Here is a 14,255-nt window from a genome sequence, read left to right on the forward strand (position 1 = left end):
CCGGCTCTGTGTATGTGTGTGTGTTTGGTTGATTGCTGGCATTGCTTATTTCCATTTTGCTTGTGCTCAGAGAAATTCCATGGCACCTAACGCGGGCTCTTGGTGTGTGCAAAACTGCACTGATGGGAATTCAATGTAATTTGTAATCAAATCAAATCTTTATTTTCCATCAGGTGCTACAGATGGAGGGGCTACGGAAAAAAAGCTGCCACTTGGCGGCTTGACGAGTCCGCAGACCCATATATCATTCATTTCATTTCCCATTTGCCCTTCATCATTGGTCCAGGCGTCCTTGTTATGGTTGGGATTAGGCTACTCAGCGCAGCGGATTGTTAAAGGATGGAAAGTGGAATGTTATAAAATGCAGATTCACATGCTATAGAACGTTGATTGTTGTGTTCGGGGTTTAGTAAGGTCTCTGAATTGTCAGGTGGTCACTTTGGTGGGAAGTAAGCACAGAAGAAAAAAAAAGGTTTGAGCAAGTTCATTGCTCATAGTGCCAAAGCGATGTATGGTGCAGTCTGGCTTTGCACATTTATGGTTGTGTGTCCCCCTGAGAGCCGCCAATAACACGACTGCTTGTGCTATTATTCCAGCCAGGTTGAGTCTAGTAGGAGCTTTTGTTTTGAATTCAGCCCACTGTGGTGGCTATGGCATTGCGCTGCTAAGCACAATGTCATAGTTTGATCTTCAGCCTTGGGGGCTACATTTTCATGGAAACGAAATGCGGAAATGCTCATTCACTTAGATTTAGGTGCATGCTAAATCTCAGGTGGTCAAATAGTGTGGAGTTCACCCGACTGCAGTGTGCCTCGTAATCGGATCGTGGTTTTGGCATGTAAAATCTCTGAATTTCATTCATTTTAATTTCAGCAGGGTTAAACGTTGGAGACCATGGTACTATCGTAGGGTGCGAAAGAAATTGGTCCCTTCCAATGCTAGAAAACTTCAGTGGGTGCTGGTGCAGCATGTTGTGTGTGCCTTTTGATAAAGTGCAAACTCCAGGCTGTGTTGTGCACTTGGTTCAGCAGCTCAGTGGCCTTCGTTGCGCTTTGTTGTCTAGTCTGTTTTTTCCTTCTCCCTTTTGAAACAAATATCGGAACTGTCATAAAATTAAGTGCAGGTAGCACCCTCAGTGGAATAATAAGGCTGGAGGGAATCGCGGTTAATAGCAGTTTTGAAAAGTCTTAGCCTAGTGTCACTGCCAAGCCACCTGCTAGTATTTGCACAGCGCATATCGGCTAGTGTATGCAGAAGGCAGTAGCTAGGTGTGCATTGTGGTAAAAGGTAGTGCACTAAAGCTTGGGAAGCTTTGTGTGGTGCCTGGGAACATAACCTGTTGGCAAACATTGCTATTGCAAGATATTGCATTGCTGCCATAATAAAAATAGTGAACAACACTTATTGCATTTGTGCCAAACCGCCATGAAAAGCCTTGAATGAAGGACACAAGTGCAGTGATAATCGCTGCGCGAAAAGGCAAAACTGCTACATTTTTGCCAATGTGCTCTAAGGATGTTTTCTGCCACTTTCGAAAACAAAACTAATCTTTCAAGGTCGAAGTGCTTTACTATAGCAAGAGATGTCAGTCTTCCTCCAGCTGGAAGTAGAAACTGCAATGATGTTGGTGAATGCCAACATTGAAAGTGGGCAGGCGTTGCTTCCTGAAGGCAAAAGCCTATGCTGCTCTGGACAAAATGTCGCATGAGAGTGTTGAATAGTTCATATTCATAATAGAAAAAAAAGTGCAAGCGCTGCCGCACAGAGCAAGTTCCCTGCTTATGATGGTTCGACGAGCCAAGAATTTGTCTAGTCCATGTATATCATTAGCATGCAAGTTTACATTGTGAATCGTAAAAAGGTTAGGTCATTTTGAAATTAAAAGCTCCAATTGCACACACTGTGGCAGCCAAAGTAATGCGAAGCATTTTGCAGGTAGCTGGCTATCCAACGTTTGGGTTCTGCATAGCGTTGATCAGGTGGACCAACGCATTTCTGTAAATTGAGTAGTGTGTGCAACAAGTCAGATGACTGCAGCAAGACTGACTACTGTATACCGGCAATGGCATGATTTCTACTGCATCTATTCGGCATTAATCTATAGGTCGTGACAATCGTTGCCTTCTGCACAGATATTTAACAGGTGTGAGAGATACACTGATTCTGATATCTGCAACTAAGTGTTATAAAATCGTACTACCTATGTCTGTCATGTGGTCCAAGTTAAAACGTCGATGGCATTCTTAGTTTCTACAAATATTGTTCAATGGTACAGTCGAACCCATTTACATCGAATTATTCTATATATCGAACAATTCCTGAACACAGTATAGTTACAATGAGCATATTGTCACGAGAGGAAAAGCCAGTCAGTCAGTTCTAAGCGAACAGCCGTTTACAGTTCGTGTTTGCAGCAGCTATCACGCACACTTCTTCTTCCTCGACCTCTAGCGTAACTAGTGCGTGCCATTACCCCTCCCTCCAAAAAAATATAAATAAAGTTGGGGAGATGTTAAATGCTGCAAGGAAAAAATAAAAGAAATGAGAAAGACAACGGACGAGACGACAGGGGCCGCATCACAAAGTTTGTGGATGAGAGCCAGCGCGAATGGTAAGGCTTCATCCTGGTAACATGAACAATGTCAGAGGAACGTGGTCTACGGGAGTGGTGCGAAGTGTCGGCTGGAATAACTTCGTAGTTGACAGGACTTAAACGACGCAAAACTATGTAGGGTCCAAAGTATCGGCGCAATAATTTTTCTGACCGGCCTCGTTGACGTATAGGGGTCCAAACCCATACAAGATCTCCCGGGTTGTATGTGACGTCTCGATGGCATATGTCGGGATAGAATTCGTTGCCGCGCAAGGTGCCGCGCCGCTTCGGCACGCTGAACAAAGGCGTCTGTATCTGGTGCGGTAGGTTGAGACGAAGTTGGTAGGAGCATCACGTCGAGCATAGTGGTGACGTCGCGTCCGTAGACCAGACGAAAAGGAGGAAACCCGGTGGTTTCTTGTAGGGCAGTGTTGTACGCGAATGTCACATACGGGAGCAGTTCGTCCCAATTTTTATGATCCGTGGCAACATACATGGAAAGCATATCTGCAATCGTTTTGTTGAGACGCTCTGTTAAACCGTTAGTCTGCGGGTGATACGCAGTTGCCGTACGGTGCGTTCCGCTCAGCTGCAGAATATCTCGGACCAACTGGGCAGTGAAGGCCGTACCACGGTCTGTGATGACGACAGCGGGAGCACCATGTCGAAGGACAATACTTTTGATAAAGAAGTTAGCAACATCTGAAGCAGTAGCTCGCTGAACGGCTTGTGTTTCGCAGTATCGAGTGAGGTAATCGGTGGCGACGACGATCCAGCGGTTATCAGCCGAAGACTTGGGAAATGGGCCGAGTAAATCCATCCCGACTTGTTCAAAAGGTGAGCAAGGAGGTCGGACAGGCTGAAGCAGACCGGCTGGTTTTAGTGGTGGAACTTTGCGGCGCTGGCAATCTCGACAACTTCTGACGTACTGCTTCACGGTTTTTGTGAGTTTTCGCCAATAGTACTTCTGCTTGATCCTCGCGAGAGTACGCGTGAAACCAAGATGCCCGGACGTTGGTTCGTCATGGCATGCACGTAGAACGTCGTCACGGAGAGTAGCGGGAACAACGAGCAGGAAAACGGCTGCCGTAGGGTGAAAGTTCCGATTGTATAGGATGTCGCCACGTAGGCAGAAAGAGGACAAGTGACGCGCGAACAGCCGTGGGGGTTGTGGGCGGCTTCCTTCAAGGTATTCAATCAAGGGCTGGAGCTTGGAATCTTGGCGTTGCTGTTGAGCAAGGTTTAAAGACGGAAGAGTACAAAGAAAACCAGAATCGTCGTCAGTATCTAGAGGTGCGGGTTCGACGGGGGCGCGGGAGAGAGAGTCGGCGTCAGTGTGTTTCTGGCCAGACCTATAGACGATGGTCACATCAAATTCCTGCAACCGAAGGCTCCATCTTGCGAGACGGCCTGAAGGATCTTTGAGATTCGCCAGCCAGCAGAGAGAGTGGTGGTCGCTGACGACATGGAAGGGGCGTCCGTACAGGTATGGGCGGAACTTCTGGATAGCCCATATGACTGCCAGACATTCTTTTTCAGTTGCTGAGTAGTGTTTTTCAGCAGCGGACAAGGTTCGGCTGGCATACGCAATAACGCGCTCAACACCAGCTTGAAACTGTACGAGTGTCGCTCCGATACCAACGTTACTAGCATCAGTATGCACTTCTGTGTCGGCCTCGGTGTCAAAGTGACCACGTATCGGTGGTTTCTGTAGACGTCGCTGAAGGTCGTGGAAGGCGTCGGATTGTGCCGGGCCCCAAACAAATGTGACGTCGTTCTTGATGAGTCATTGCAAAGGTTCGGCAATTTCACAAAAATTGGGTACAAAACGGCGGTAATACGCACAAAGTCCTAAAAATCGGCGGACATCGTGTTTTGTCTCCGGTATCGGGAACAGAGCAACTGCCAGGGCTTTGTCAGGGTCAGGGCGCACACCGGTGCTGCTGACAATATGACCTAGAAATTTGAGCTCCTCGTAGCCAAAGTGACATTTTTCGGGCTTCAGGGAGAGGCCGGCGGTGCGGATAGCTTGAAGAACTGCCTCAAGCCGCTGGATGTGTTGTTCAAACGTGGTGGAAAAAACAACTAAATCGTCTAAGTAGACTAAACACGAGTTCCACTTGAGGTCAGATAAAACTGTGTCCATCATGCGTTGAAATGTGGCCGGAGCGGAACACAATCCAAAAGGGAGGACCTTAAATTGATAGAGACCGTCGGGTGTTATAAACGCCGTTTTTTCCTGGTCCCGTTAGTCAACTTCAATTTGCCAGTACCCACTACGTAGATCCATTGAAGAAAAGTAACGGGCATGTCGCAGGCGATCCAAGGAGTCATCAATTCGAGGAAGTGGGTAAACGTCTTTTTTTCGTGACCTTGTTCAGTTTGCGATAATCGACACAGAATCTTAGTGAACCATCTTTCTTTTTAACTAATACAACAGGTGAAGCCCAAGGACTTGTCGATGGTTGAATGACATCATCGTCGAGCATTTGTTTCACTTGATGACGAATAGCATCCTGTTCTCTTTGCGACACGCGATAAGCGTGTTGGCGAACAGGTTGGACGGTCGGTTCAGTGATGATTCTGTGTTTGATTAAAGGAGTCTGTTTGACCTTCGACGTGGTGGCGAAACAGTCGCTAAATGACGATAGCAGAGTAAGGAGCCTCTCCTTCTCGTTTTGGTCGAGCTGTGGGTTGACGTTGATGTGACTGGTCAAGTCCACATCGCTGGGTTCCGGAATCGAGATTGTAGTTACCGAAGCACAGGCGTTGGACTCGGCCACCGTTTCAAAGTAGGCCATGGTGGTATGCCTCGCAAAGTGTTTGTATTCGCCACTGAAGTTCGTAACTAGAATCGTGGTTTTTTTCAGTTTCCCCGGCGCGGGCTTCCACCGTTGACTCCAGCGGAATCAAAGGCGGGTCGAGCACGGTTCGGTGACGCGTACCGACGAGGTGAAGGCGACCGTGACTGTCTTCGCTGTTGGGCAGGAGGAAGCCGGTTACTTTCTAAGTATTTCTCGATTTCGTGCGGGCGTTCGCCATAGCGCGGGCAACGGGCGTCCGGATGGTATCCCCGCATACCAATCCGTCGGTACTGGCAATCGCGATACATGTGACCAGCCTCCCCACAGTGATAGCACAACGGACTGTTGTCGGGGGCACGCCATACTGTAGATTTGCGCGGACCAGGATGAAAGGGTGCTTGCAAATTCGTGCGGTGGATCGGACTTGGGGAGCGTCGAGAAATCCCAGCAGGCGGCTGCGAAAAACGGCACGTTGATGGAGCGCAAGCCCGAAGAGCACCCGCGTACGAGAACGTGGGAGGTTCGGGTCGTGTTGGTGGCGAGGGATGAACCACTTTGCCGATTTCTTCTCGAATGACATCCGTAAGAACTGCGGCACTGGGAGGTGTCGGAGCCGATGCATAGGACTTCTGCAGTTCTTCTCGAACAATTTGTCATATTAGCTCGGTAAGTGACTCCCTGTCATCATTTGCAGGTACGAGAGAGCATGCAGCAGTCATGGTGGTCTGGCGTTCATACTGCGAGAGCCGCTGCCGAAGCATACGTTCCATGACTGTTGCCTCACGAACGAACTGAGAGACTGTTGTAGGAGGATTATGCACGAGGCCCGCGAAAAGCTGTTCCTTTACGCCTCGCATTAACAGACGCACCTTGTCTTCTGGCATTAGTGGGTCGGCCCGACGGAACAATCGCGTCATGTCTTCGACGAACATGGCGACGGTTTCGTTTGGCATTTGAAACCTCGAAGACAGTGCCTGTTCGGCTCTTTCTTTCCTTTCGGGAGTGCAGAAGGCTTCGCATAGCAGTCGGTAAAACTCCTGCCAGCTGGTAAACGAGGCTTCGTGGTTCTCGTACCATACTCTCGCCGCGTCTAAAAGGGAAAAGTAGACGTTCTTCAACTTACGGCGATCGTCCCAGTCGTTAAAGGCGGCGACCCGGTCGAAATGGTCCAACCAGTTTTCAACGTCCTCAAAGGCGTCGCCATGGAACGGGTTAGGCGTGCGAGGCGCGTTGAGAATGCATGGTACGGGAGCATTTGGGATCACCTCGGTTTGGCTTGCGGTAGTTGTTGACATCTTCCTCACGGAGCTTGCCAGGGGACTGTATTGCGGTGGAAGACCTTGGAGGCGACGGCTGCTTCGATAGATTTCTGCCGTCCCCGAGGTACTGGCGTCGGTAGCTTCTGGTTCAGGACCCGTAGGCATACGATGGATGCGTACCCAGCACCTCCACCAGTTTGTCACGAGAGGAAAAGCCAGTCAGTCAGTTCTAAGCGAACAGCCGTTTACAGTTCGTGTTTGCAGCAGCTACCACGCACACTTCTTCTTCCTCGACCTCTAGCGTAACTAGTGCGTGCCAATATGTAGCAAAATTATACTTACATCGAACAAAAAATAGCAGTGGCTCCCGATATATTGGACGTCAAGCGGTGGAAAAGTGCCCCCAGAAGTTGGCTTTCCCTCACTGTGGTGGGGAAACCCGGTGGTGCGGCTCCATCCAGCTGCTCTCTCTACCGTGACCACGCTGCCTCGGGCGAGCCGACGACACTCCCCTGCAAAAAATGATCCTCGCCCGCCTGCAGAACTTGCTCAGAGAGCCAATCAGAGGCTCTTGTGCCCTCGTGCAAGTTGGCGCAAGTGCGAGTTCTTTCGCTGCATTTCTGGTTCATTGTGTTTGCGCCGTATGGGCCTTCTCCCACAGTGTTGCCGTGGTGAAGCGGCAGAATTCGCCTTTCGTCGTGAAGCTCGAAATCGCAAATTGGGTTGAACGCGGCGAGAAGTCCGATGTCCCTGCAGCGTGCAAGATTCCGAGGAGCACTCAGCACAATCTTGAAGAATAAGGGGGAGATCAGGGCTAAAGCGGCCAAACTCGCGACCCAGTGCCCGTGGCACCCGACGCATATGCATGGCCGTGTGCAAGTGGTTCATCCAAAATTGCTTCAGATGTGCCAGCCTCGACATGCTCGGTGATGACTGTACATTCTGATGAATGCAATGAAGCCGTTACCGGTGTTGCCGAAGTTAAGAGCGAGCTGTCAGAATTTTGGAAGCTGTTGAATCAACGGTCGGCAAGTTAATGAGTGCTGGTGATGGCGTCGCGAGCACAGGAGAGCCCGTAAACGAAGACGACATTGCCGACATCGCATCGAGCACAAGTGAAAGTGGGCACAATGAGGAAAGCAACGATGGTCCTTTGTCCACGTCCTCCGAGGTGATTGGTGCACTCTCACTAGTTCAGTGCCTCTGCACGAATGCGGAAGATTGTGGCCTCAGCTGCTCAGACTCCTTAGACAATGTGGAGAAGTATGCGTTGCAGGCAGCGAAATTGCCCAAGCAGAAGAAAATACAAGACTTTCAAGCAAAACTAATCTAGTTTCATCAATAAAGTGATCTTATAAATGGAATGAGCTTTTATCACATCCAGTTCTTCAGCAGGCTTATATCAAACTGATAGGCATTTTTTTTGCAAGTTCGATGTAGCCGGCCGGGTTCACTGTACGAGAAAAATACTGTGGAAAGTGGGCTAATCCCAAAGACTGTTGAGTCTAACACAGTCTCACAAGGAAGCATGTCTAGAATCTGGCACGTGAAGCATGTGCAAAAGTCTTGGAGCTAGCCGGCTCTGGCACAAGAGAAATATGCGTGCGGTCATGACGTAATGGTCAGAGCATTGGGCTGGACAGATGTTCACTTCCACTGCTGGTCAAGCATTTTTGCTGTGGAAGTTCGAAGTTGGGTGAGATGGGAATCTACTACCTCAATGTGCCTGGAGTGAGGCAAAGAGTGCTTCGCATTAAAAGTACAACTATTATGGTTGTGCAGCACAGAAGTGCAATTCCACAGGGGTTTGGAAGCGAGAGTATAGCGCTCGTTTACACTTGGTGACATACCACAGGATGCTTAATGAAAGGCAACCGAGGGGCCTGGTTTTCGTAAGTCACAACCACGTAATGACCACAAAAAAATTGACTGCCCTTCCACTACTGTGAAGAGGGGTGCAAGTGAAGCTCGGGATCCGTGGCTCTTCGTTGCAACACCCCTTGGCTTCGTGCTCCCTCATGGCAAGGTTGGCATGTTGACAACAAGCCCTTTCTCGAGCGTGTTCCCGGTGGTGTTCATCAAACGCCGCCTGTTCTTTGACCGGACGTGCAGCCCGCTGCTGTTCCTTCAACGCAGCCTGCTCTTCAGCAGAATGAACCAAACGTGGCCTCCCCATGTGACTGCCGGGCCTGAACTGGCGAGAAACTGCGAGCGAACACCTGATCACACCCTTTCCCTCCTTTGGAGGGAGGGGACGCCTGTGATTGGCCCACATCTTGCACCGAGTCTACTTCATGCATATAAAACCCCGCTTTAAAGGGCATGTATGATGCACCGACAGTGGGTGAATCAGTTAGTGTGGTGGTCTCGTAAACTGGAGGTTGGTGGGTCAAATCTGCAGCCCAACAAGCAATTTTTATTTTCACTGGGTTCGAGTTTTTGTATACGGCAACGCCAACATGAGTGAGGCAATACAAGCTTTGCTTGAAAAGCACAGGGGAAATTTATTATTTAATTGAAATGTATAAAATATAAATGATTGAAAGTGGACAAAGACAACTGGCTGCAGGTGGGATACGAACCCAGGTCTTCACACTACGCGTGCAATGCTCTTGCTAATTGGGCTACTGCGGTGCCATTTTGCCATCCACTTTGGTAATAGTATTGCCATCAGGCATGCGCTGATTGACAGCAAAATCTGATGATGGTAGTGCTCAATCAGCTCATCCGATTTTGCTGAAACAGCCAATCTGTGTGTGCTGATGGCTAAGGCAAGGCCAAGGTGATAGTATCGCTGCAAATGATAGTTTCAGAATACGGCCCCTGATGTGGTTATGCAATTGCCACTGACGCATATTTTTTTTAGCATAGCTATTTTTTTTTTTTAAACTTTCATGAGCTTTATGTGCTTTTCCTATAAGCTGTCTTGTTTCTCTCGAAAGCCAATTTTTTACACCCTAAAATGTGCATTTAGATGTTCCAAACCTTGTTTCCCTACTACAAAAAAATGGCCCCAGCCCACTGCTTGAAGCATGACCGGAGCGAACAGTTTGCATTCTTTTATTGTAATACGTACAAGTTCATACAGTTCGCCAGAGCTCAGTGGCGATGGAGTCTGAAGACAGTTAAAAGGTTGTGTAGATAAGGGTTGCTGTAGCTGCACATAGTAGACTTGAAATCGTTACTGAAGTGCCACCTGTGGTGGGCTATCACAATATCGCCAACTGCTGATGCTAAATTTCTGCCTTCAATGGGCATTGTCAATTCTTTATATGTGCTTAGTTGGCACTGTTCTCAACAGTATTAAGCAGTTGTACCCAGAGCGCAATGGTGAACAAGAGCAGGAAACTTCGTCCTGCATCTATTAAAGTGAAGCTTTCTGGTATAGCCCAACCACAGTTTCATGTCTTTTGGTATGTCACAGGATATATTTGTGGGTATACCAGATGTCTTTTTTTTTTAGGTCATACAGTTTTTTTTTAATCGACTGGAAAATTTCATAATTCTAGCCTTTCAGCTGGATTACTAAAAGAGGTGCACATTACTTGCACGAGAAATCAAAATGTACAATCGACCAATTAATGTGAGCTGGACAACAGCGCATATTTCGGTTGTCCCTCTTCATCCCGTGAAACAGGCTTGAGGATTGAAATTGCTATGTTTGTGGTTGCATGTACAACAGACAGCACACACACAGATAATTTATGCATGTCTTAAGTGGAGCAGTGAGGCTAGTACACATTTTGTTCGCCTTCTACTTGCACACAGAATGCCAAGAAGTAGCAAATTAGAGTGAAGTAATTATTGGGCTACCATCATACTAAACCCTCTGGTAGCACTGGTTTTCAGGATAGCATTGCCTATGGGTTAAACATCTTGTTAGCAGAGGAAGGTAGGAACACGTAGGACCATGTATGCCACTCGTGTAGGATTTGGTCCCAAATTAAAGCTCCCTTTCAATATGGGCCAATGAATGTGACCTCGAACATTGTCACAAATAGGTAACATTTTGTATTGCTTCTTCTGTCACAGACTCCAAATACAGTGCTTCAATGTCCAATATTCCAGAATATAGAATGCTAACAGCTGCTCATTATTCAAATGCAAGGACATTTAGTATCTAAAAGGTGCTCCAACGGGCTTGCACAAGCCTGGCAGCTGTCAAGAGAATTGGTGCAAGCACTTGCAAAGCACTTTTCTTTGAAGACTTCAGTGCACTTCCGGTTCACCCAATGGCATTTCCTGAATCAATTTTGAGCCATTACTACATTTCAAGGACTGCATGTGGCGGCGACTGAAATCTTGTGCAAGTCGATGCAACAGGGTGGAAATACTGAAACCCTTACAATAAATGTTAACATCTGCAGTGCACTTTAATAAATTTAGTTCTGCTAGCAGCTAAGGTGATTATTTACTGATTCAATTGGTGCGAAGTTATATTTGTGCGAAAGTGTACATTAAACCACAGACTGCAGAGGTATTCTTGATCGCCTTTTGGGGACACTTGCGCACGACAGCTTCCAGCAGAGTGCCTCGCTGGAGCAGCGGCCACCTTGTCAATGCTTTCAAGAACTGTCAATAGGTGTGCCACTCCTTTTGTCACACCCAGTTTTTCTTCAAAATTGTATATGTGTAATTTAAAGCTGGTAACCTAATTTTTACCATGTACCGTTGCCTCTGCTAGTCTATGGGGGCCAAGAACTCTAGCAGTCCTGTACGGCTTCTTCCTTGGCTCTTCACTGTATAGTGAAAAGAAATTAACTCAACTTCGACTGAATTGGCCAATATATATGCTCCAAAAGTGATATCCCCTTAAGTGATCGATCAAGCATATAGTACCACTAAAAAAATATTTGCACTTTCTCAGGCACATTTTCTGTATATTTTAGCATCATTGATTTGCAGTGTGAGTGGCCATGTATAAAGTCGGGAAACTGTGCGATGTAAGAACAAATAAACACTATCAGAAAACTTTACACCCTTTGGGGCTTATCTCATCCCCTAACAATAATTATCAACTATCTTTTCTTACTTTGCTGTGCGCCGGGCCTGCTGCACCCAACACGTGTGCCTCATTCAACGGCGTCGTTGAACTTCGTCTGCTGCATTTGCCATCTACCAGACGAAAAATCCTACAAGATCACCGCTTTTCATCTCTGGTCATTTTGGAAGCAGTGGTTGTGACTGTGTTCAAGCACTCATCCTTGTTGTGTTCACTGAGTTCAGGCAGTGCCTGGTTTGCACTCTTCCTAGCTGACCAGCATGATCGGCTGGTCAACTTCCTCTGCTGCTGTAACTCTGCGGTGTGACCTTTCAGCTCATGAATGACATGCACATTTCTAGGTGGCACAGTGTTATTAATGAAAAAGCAGTGAGTGCAGAGTTTTAACGAAAGGAAACATCAAAACGAATGATGATTATTGTTTGGTGACAAGAGTGTGCAATAAGCGTGTAACTTCATGGACTGGAAGCCCAGCAAGCCTGGCGATGCAAGAGCCTTCGGTATAGAGTTCTGCAAGTATCTTGAAGCACAAAGACGAAGTGACGTGGCACTGATGAAAATGTGCAACTACACAGAGTATGGATACACCACATTGTGCATACTGAGAGTGTGCCTATGCGAAAATTGTGCATTTCGCTTTTGGGTGGGGCTTAGCGAGAAGTTGACCCAGAAAATGTGATGTGAAATCTAAATTCATCACCCTGTGCACAAAAAAAGAAAGTGCATAATCATATTTAAATCAGCCAGAGCAGCGTGGGTTCATGGTGGAGGCAGTGTCACGGCATTTGTAAGTGGTGATCATGTGGCTTTGCAAACCACAAACACATGTGCCAGTCACTGCAGTGCAGTGGTCTCAAATTACCCCACAGCTGAAAGTTGCATACAGGCCTCCTGACAGCAAACACGCTCGTGCATGTCGAAGCATCCCATGTGGCCAAAATTATTAGAGTCCCCCACTATACTGTGCTTTATTCATTGGTAGCATTTTCGCCACGTAAAATGCCAGATTAATTTTAGAGCGCAGCTCTTGATAGCCCGTTCCTGCAGTGGGCGTCGGCGCAAACATGTGAACCTGCGAAGAATGAAAGCGAATTCGGAGCACAGCAGGAGATGAAAGAAAGCCGATAGCGAAGGGAGGAGGGGGAAAGTGCAGGAGGAGGAGTGGAGGGGTGACGGCCTGCGCATGCACCGAGTAGCCGGCGGCCACGGCATCCACAGCCGCATGGGCGATCTCGCCTGTGCTTCCGAGGGGGAGGGGGCTACACTCGTTCGCGGCGTCAGCTGCTGAGGTCAGTCTGTGGTACCAGCAGGTGTGGCGGGCACCACTGCTCCTGCAAGGGGTGATGGCGAGCGGCTACGAGTGAAGCTTGATGAGACGCTCCCTTGGGTGTTGTCGCTGCTGACATTGGTGGCACGACTTCCCCGTGACGACGGGCCGCTCTTGTCGATGGTGGAACGAAAGCGTAAGAAACGTAGTGCCGTGCAAGACGGGCTGTGGGGCTACAATGGCTACGATATGGCATAGCATGCGTCGCCTGTATGGAAACAAAGCGCTGCAGGAGCAGAGATCTGTCTGTGGTGGCTGCTGTGAATCACGACCACACATCACCCATGCGCTGCCTCTTGCAATCTCCCAATTAGCGAGGCAGACACACCACACTTTACTTCCTTTGGAACGTGCCGCACGAGACAGATTGTACGTGCCGGCCACTATATCGTGAAGTGGAAACACGTAGAGCTGTGCTCAAATTTCATATTAGGGAGTATCATAATCGTCGGTGAAATTTTTTTTTTACTCCACATTTAACCTTCTTTTTTTGCGCTCTCCTAGATGACTTGGTTCATCAGTCTCTCTCTGTTAAACGGGTACGGATACAACATTTCCGAGTCTTGCTTTACATGAAGGTTCTAGACCTCTAAACCCTAACGAAAATAGTAAAAGGCCTTCAAGCACCATAAATAGTACCATTTCTACAGGGTGATTCCACGAGAGATCAACACAAGTAAAAAACTTCATATTTTAGATTTCCTTGAATATTTTATATTTTATGCGCATATCACTCGGTAGCACTAAAGTGAACGTGGCTTCTTTTCCAAATGAATATTTTAGGAGGAAAAAAATAACGAGATTCTTCAGTGTGGAGGTGCCTATTTCATGCACAAGGCATTTTCACAAATTCACAACAATGTGAAATACAATATGTTACAGATACAAACAATACATTCTTGTGTGCAAAACGTTGATGTAAAGAAGGGTCAGATAGCACTGTTTGAGGCTTCCGTGCAAAACGGAAGTGTTTTAGAAAAATTTCTTAATTAGCTACAATCTTCAAAAGTTGCTATATTTACAATTTTTTATCAACTAAACCAATCCATGTAGCCTTTAGAAATTTGCTGGACTACAATACTTTAACCTATTCAACAATTGTGCTGAATATTCTTGGTGTATCACAAATTACAATTTCTACAATTCACCTCAAATTTGAAGTTTGAACAAAAATGAACGCTATTTAAAAAAAGGAAAACCTTATCGTAAATTTTTCACAATATCTTTCAAACAACTGTTCTCAGGCACGTGAAAAGGAATGTTAAAAAAC

This window comes from Dermacentor andersoni, chromosome 1, assembly GCF_023375885.2.
Source record: "Dermacentor andersoni chromosome 1, qqDerAnde1_hic_scaffold, whole genome shotgun sequence".
Taxonomy (NCBI): Eukaryota; Metazoa; Arthropoda; class Arachnida; order Ixodida; family Ixodidae; genus Dermacentor; species Dermacentor andersoni.